Source organism: Sturnus vulgaris, chromosome 1, assembly GCF_052056855.1.
Source record: "Sturnus vulgaris isolate bStuVul1 chromosome 1, bStuVul1.hap1, whole genome shotgun sequence".
In the NCBI taxonomy this organism is placed as follows: Eukaryota; Metazoa; Chordata; class Aves; order Passeriformes; family Sturnidae; genus Sturnus; species Sturnus vulgaris.
This window is the reverse complement of record NC_142243.1, coordinates 136536925-136544256: the sequence shown is the minus strand read 5'-3', so window position 1 is coordinate 136544256 and position 7332 is coordinate 136536925.

Genomic DNA, 7332 nt, shown 5'->3' with positions numbered 1-7332 from the left:
ATCTGCCCCACATTTTCCATCAGGAGAGAAGAGAGGAAACGAATTCTAAATCATGCAAAAAAATGATACTTGACAAGACAGTTGATTGTGGCTTTCTTGTTTTAATTTCAAGATGGAACAGCAATTATCCACCCCTTTGGAAAACTGTATCTAATAAAAATAAATCCCAGTCTAAGAGCACCAGGCAAAGCTAATGGCCCGAGTCCAGTTTAGGTGGTATTTTTCATGAGCAGATGCAGAGTAAACATGCAGGAAGTGGCCACTGCATTGTGCTTACTGGTACCAGTAATAGCTCCTTAAATGAGACCATCTCCCGGCTCTGTGCAGCAGATGAGCTTGCAGGGCTGGGCAGTTTGCTGTCCCATGGCTGGGAGCTCTCTGCAGGGAGGTAAACGGCAGAGTCACAGACACGGCAGAGCACCACGGCAGGGAGAGGGCCAGCACCCCTGAGGACTGCCTGGGGCTGAAGGCTCAGCTCAGCTCTGCAGCTCTCTGCCCTTTGTTCTTCCTGCTCTGCAGCCAACCAGTGGGGCCCAGGCCACAGCCCCCCGCTGTTCTGGGGCTTCTTGGCTGGTGTGACCCCTTTGTCTTGCATAATATCCTCAGTAGGTGGGGTTTGGAAGATGTAAAAAATAGGTAAAATCCTCTGGCTTTGCACTTACATCTTCTGTTTTGAGCGTGCACAATGGGCTGTTCGATCTTGCTGGTGAAACAGGGCAGGACAAAGGGCATCAAACAAAAGACACTGCTCCAGGCTTGTCTGGTGCTCACTTCAAGTTCAGTTTTCACTTGCATTTCTATCTGGTCAGATTTGGAAGGTACTGAGTACTTTGACCACCTGCAAGGAAATGGAGTGTAGCAAAAATAACCCAGCCCTGTTTGCCTTACTTTGCTAACTTTCCTGTTGCTTCTGCAAATCTAGCTGGAAATAGCGAAGCCAGGGGATAGCAGGGACACAGCACACTGAGCAGATGATATCTGTAGCTACTGTTTCACCTCCAACAATGTATCTGAGCCAGAACACAGGTCCACGTTCTTGAGCCATAAATGTCTGGAGTCCTGAACAAAATCAGAGATCTTAATAGCAACAAAATTAAAAAGGTGTTTCCTTCCCTGTTTTTGAGGCCCACAGAAAGACTGAGGCTGGGAAAACAAATCATAAGCTACAATCTTAGCGTTAAGGGCCAGACCCTAGAGAGAAAGAGTAGAAGGTACATGGACACAATTTCTCAAGATGAAGACCAAACTTGATTGAGTACAATTAGGGACTCAAAAGCATGTTGACAAACAACTTGTTTGAAGACTGAGTACCAGCAGCATCACTCCTGCAGTAGTCTGACAGCCAAATGCACATGACAACAGCCTGTTCCTTCCTGTATGCAGGTGATCCTTCTGTATCTCTGAACTGTGTTCAAGAGCTAACTATTCCATGCTGATCACTATTGCCAACCTATCATCTGTGTTTTTTCTGGATTTTTACGTGGAAGAAAAAATTCTTTTTAAAAAAAGCCTTCAATTTATAAGGGAAAAATGTATATGTTCCAGAAAATTCAAATGCAGAAGGAAGTGAATAGCACTACATGCTGCTCATCTTCCTCCTGCTAACATAACAACTCTAATCATGCAAGCCAAATAAACATGATTTATATTAAATGCATTAATTTTGCTTTTCAAATGAGTTGTTCCTTGCTTTTAAAGTAGCAAAGGAGTTTGCTTGAGTTTTGTGTAAGAGTCCTGCTCCTTTCATGCTAATGGAAAAGGCCTCTGCCTTTACTTGTGGTTATTTCAACCCCAAAATGTGTGAGACAACATTGTCAGTGAGAGAGAAAATGCAGGCACACATTTGGAGGCATCTCTGATGGCACTGGAGTGCAGTCTCAAGAGATCACTTCCCTTCTTGCTGCTCTTGGATAACAAGGGAGAGATCATCACCACCTCTCAGAGCTGGGAAGGTGATGAAAGACACCGACAAGTAGGAAGTGCTTCTCTAGGGGTTAGCTGGAAATATTTATTTTGAAGACTGTGAGTCTTCACTCTTGACAAAATGCCCTAGCAGCCTGGGAAAGCTCAGTAAAACTGCAGGCTATCAGGGGATGCTGTTACTAGAAATCATAAGATGAACATGTGCCTGTTCAGAAAGCTGAAACATGACTGTCAAGAACAACTAGCAAGCTAAGCAGCCTGGAAAAACTCTTAATCATTGCATAAAACTAGGATCACATTTGAGGAAGACTATTTGCACAAGAAGTACAGGGCTGAGAATAAACATTTGGGAACAAAAACTTCTTGTAAATGAAACCAATGACAACAGAGAGAGTATTCATTCCAAAAAAAGTTAATAAGAAAGAATCTCCCCATTCAGGTACCATCAGTCACAGCACATGATATGCATACTTTCCACCTCCTTACATGGTACACAGACCACTTAATCCTGCTTTAGTGTTTGTATTGTTTTAAAGTTGATTTATCACTGCTGACCAGTTCACTCTTCTGGGAACCAGCACCTCCTGTTTATCCACACAGGGGAACGCCATGCCACTTCTCCAATTCAGAGATATTTGCAATGAGAAATTATAAATTCCCAGAGGCATAACTTTTGGTCTTCAGCTGACCCTTCAGGTATTAGTGATGATCCATTGCACTTGGATAGCAGGAACTGGCATGAGCGTGATTAATACACAGCTCAATATCTATCACACAATGAACCCAAGTAATTTCTAACCTGATCTGGACTTGGGCACATTTTCTACAGTAAAAAGTCCATATCATGTTGCAGATACTTAAAACTTTTGAGTTTTCTTTACCAGTTGATGTGGAGTAGGCATGCAGGTGGCTAGACTCTCAAGTAATGCTCATAGCTGAATATTCTCTTAAATGGTTCTTATTTAGTAACTTGGATTGTGCTGGTTTTGGCTGGGGTAGAGTTAGTTTTCTTCACTGTGGCTGGTATGGGGCTATGATTTGGATTTCTGTTGAACATAGGGCTGCAAATATAGCGATGTTTTTGTTGTTGCTGAGCAGTGCTTATGCAGAGCCAAGGCTTTTCTGCTTTTCAAGCTGCCATGCTGGCAAAGAGGCTGGGGGTGCATGGGAGATTGAGAGAAGACACAGTCAGGACAGGTGACCCAAACTGACCAAAGGGATAGTCCAGACCACATCACATCATGTTCAGTAAAAAAGTGGGAGAAAGAAAGACGGAGTGGGGCACGTTTGGAGTGACAGCATTTGTCTTCCCAAGTAACCATTATACCTGATGGAGCCTTGCTGTCCTGGGCATGGCTGAACACCTGCCTGCCCCTGGGAAGCAGTGATTCATTCTTTTCTTGTTTTGCTTTGCTTGTGTGAGTGGCTTTTGCTTTACCTGCTAAACTGTCTTTACCTCAGCCCAGGAGTTCTTCAGCTTTTACCCTTCTGATTGTCTCCCAATCCCACTGGTGAGGGAGGGCGTGAGTGAGCAGTGGTGTGATATTTGGTTGCTGGCTGGTTCTTTTATCTTAATTTCTGCCCATCCAGTCTAGATATTTTGGAGCTGCCATTCTTTTAGCATGGAACTGAAATCAGCTCATGGTAAATACTCCTAAACCGAGACTGACTTCTCTTGCTCTTTCCCTCTTTTTCTTTGATTTTGTAAAACAACCCCAATTTAATTTTACTTACTTGTGATGTCTTTATGCAGTGCTTTGAGCTGATGTTTCCATTAACTTTGTGCAAACCACCTGGTTGAGTAGGAGATCTTTTCTCTAACTATTCTCCATAGAAATTACACTCTTCTGAAACCAACAAAGAGGTGGAACCTTGTTTTTGCCTCAGTTGTTTTGATCCAGAAAAATAGTCAGTAAATATAGGTGAAAGGTGACTGTCCCCGTGAGTTAAGGCAGAAATGTCTTTCCTCCCATCACCTCTGAGCTTTTAATAATTATGAATCATCTTCCAGCTGGTTATCAGCATTTCTGTCAACTGGCTGGAACAGTGATAGCTCCAAAGTATGCAGCAGTAAAATGGTCTGAAGATCAAAGTATCAATTGATACTACTACAAGGTCTTATTTATACAGGTTATTTTACTGAAAGGAGGGACTACTGAAGTTCTAGTATTTCTATGTCATTGTGGGTATGAGGGATCTAGTGCTATCACAGCCTTCATTTTCTTTGTCTTGTCCCTTTGCATAGGCATTCCTGCCCTGAGCAACTCAGACAAAAATGCACTTTGGACTGATTCTTTCCTCCCACTCCAAGAGCTGAGTGCTCCAGCTGGATGGATACAGATTTTTAGCTATACCCAGTGTCAGCTGTACCGAGTGCCAGTACATGTAAAAGACAGAACAGGGAACATACTCTCAAATCCAAGCATTCAGAAATTGAAACAACCTTTTCCCTGCAGTGGAAGGTGGATCATTATTTGTATTTGTCTTCTGTTAGACTGAGTTTGCAGTAGCTAGGAACATTTTATTCTCAATGGAAGATGAAATTCCTGTGTAATCACATAATTCCTGCACCTGAGGCTTTAAGAAAAAACACTGACCACTGCAGGAGTTGGCAGCAGTGGGGGAAGAGGAAGAGGAGATGGTGGAGGAAATAATCTCATTCTCTCACTGCAGGAGTGGAATCCGACCCTGCTGCTGATGAGTGGCGATAGAGCGTGCATCCGAGAGGGAGAGGAAATGGGACAACCAGAGGAGAAAAGAGCCCTTTGGAAGACATCCTTAAGAGAAGGAAATACTTGGGATTAGCAGGGGAGGTCATCAAGCTGTGCAGCCCTCAGACATCTGTCCAAACCAATCTGGAGCTCCTGGCCACTGGGTTGCCTCGTCAGTGAGTATTTTTTGCACTCAGAAAGATGAGATGGGGAAGGATGTCTTTCCTGCTCCGGTTTATCTGCGTCATTGGGATAACACCTGATTTTGTCTATGTCCAACTGTGAACCATACTGGAAAGAAAGCATGGAGGCAAACCACCCACACCCCCCTCCAAAAAAAAAAAAAAAAAAAGTGGTAGAAGTGCCTCACAGATGGAAGTAAGGGGAACTCAGAGCTGGAGATGCATTTTGTGCTTTGCTGACTTCCTATCTTTGGAGCAGAAAATGTAAAGTTTTACTCTACTAATCCATGAAATGGATATGGATATGGATATGGATATGGATATGGATATGGAGCCACACAATGTTAGGAATCCAAATATTCAAATTGTGTACAGAGAAATGAGGCAGAAGGAAATTTTATGTAAGCTTTTTTTAATATTTTGCCTCTCCAGACAAAACAGGACTGCTAATACATATATATATATATATACATTGAGCTGTGGTATCAGTTTTCTAGTTCTGCATTAATATCACCTGTGGCAACAGAAACATTGTATAAAGCATTCATCCATCATTTCTTTCTCTTTTTGTACAAAGTGACTACACAGTTCAGTCTTGTACTCTCCCTAATAGTGTGCCACTTCTCTTTTTCCAGTAGATTTGAGAGGATGAAGTTTATGTTTCTGTTTTCAAGTGTTGCTTCCTTCACAAGCAGGAAATCCTCCCTCCCTCCATGCATTTTTAAAATAGTTGACAGATCCCCAATTAATTGCATATCAAACTGAAGTTCTTTTTCCTGTCCTACGTGACTGCACTCCTCCTAAATAGTCCATCTGTTTTCTTACTCCTGATAAAAATATTAAAAACATCCCCTACCTAACAAAACAAAAACTCTCCTGGGAAGATGAATGTGGCAGTAACATGTGCCAGTGAGATCACTCATATATCACTAGGATATCTTTGAGTATTACCAACAGGAGACCTCTAAGAACATATATAAAATACATGGTAACATCTTCAAACTAGTCAAGTCCTTTTACTAGGTTATATCCCTTCCAAAGATGTGTTTTGAAAAATCTACCTTCCTAATGAATAAGCTTTCTGGATTGCTTTTCTGTATATATCACTATAACCTTTGTCCTCCCCTCTATCCCTTCCTCCTTTCTTTGCCTGTTAATGATTCACAATTACTGTGCCATAACCAAGCTCTGCCCAAATTTCTCTTCCTATCTCTCTATAGCTTCTTCTGGTTTTGTTTTGTTTGTTTGTTTCTATGTGTTTTTGTTTGGTTGGTTTTTGTTTGCTTGTTTGTTTTTGGGTTTTGTTTTGTTTTTTAATATAATCTCATCCCTTCTCCTGCACTTTCATTCTGGAATGGAAACTCAAAATACAGGTAAATCACTGATGAAGGGTGTAATACAGAACACATCTGAAAAAACAGCAGTGTAAACTGTAAACTTGAATTTTTGGTCTTCAATGCAGGGTTTGTTGCAAGTGTATGTAAGAGGTTTTCTGACTTCCTAATCAATATACCTGCTTTCACTAACTTTATCCATAACCTACTAGTGCTTTTATAATGAAAAAGGAGACATGATAATGAGACTGCATATATTTCTCTGTTCACTTCCTCCTCATTTAAAATTATTTGCAAAAGAGAACGTGGTAACAGATGAAAAGAGTAAGCAAATTCTATCTCTGTGTGCTGTGGAACCTCAGTCCCATCCTTTTTCTGAAGAGATGACAGGTGTATATTCTATTCACTTCTTTTCTAAATTCTCTCTGATATAAAACTAAACAAACCCAAATTTGCTTTGGAAAAAAAGAAATGAAAACTGTGCTAACATACTTTTTAAAAAGAAAATAAATGTGCCTTGAGAGGAAGAAGTACTTTCCAGAACAAGTATATCTTTCAGTGGGTTTCAGTGAACTGCATAACTACATATTTTAGTGTCTGGAAAGAATTGTGATTGCTGGAATGAATTTTTTAAAAAGCAACCCTGTGTGGTTTGGTAAAATTGACATGGCAGAGCCAGGCTGGTAGACCAGGGTTCATCCATAGTTCCACCATGAAACAGTTTTGTGACTTCTGGTTGAGGCACCTCATCTCTGAGTGGCTCTTTTCCATTTGCTGCTGAGCAACGCTGCCTCATAAGGGTGTTAAGAACTAAAGGCTTTGAGGCGTGCTGAAGATGTCCCAGAGCTTCAGTGAAACTATGTGAATTATATGGACCAGCTAAAGCCTTCCATTCATGTATTTACTTACAGGACTCTTGAAGGCCTAAAATTGCTGGGAGACTGAGGCTGGCGGCTATACAGTGTAATTAGTTTTCTCTGGAGAGCATTATGAGCAGCTTATCAATGCCCAGGGAATCAGGGCGGGCTGTCAGGCTGTTAGCTCCGTGAAGAAGGCCCCTGGCTGACCATTAAACCCTGGCTTCTTTTACCATCTGCTCAAAGCCGTAATGACACAGAATAGGTCTCGGGCTAGTGGAAGCTATGACAGAAGCACAGATCCCAGATGCCGTGTGAAGACACG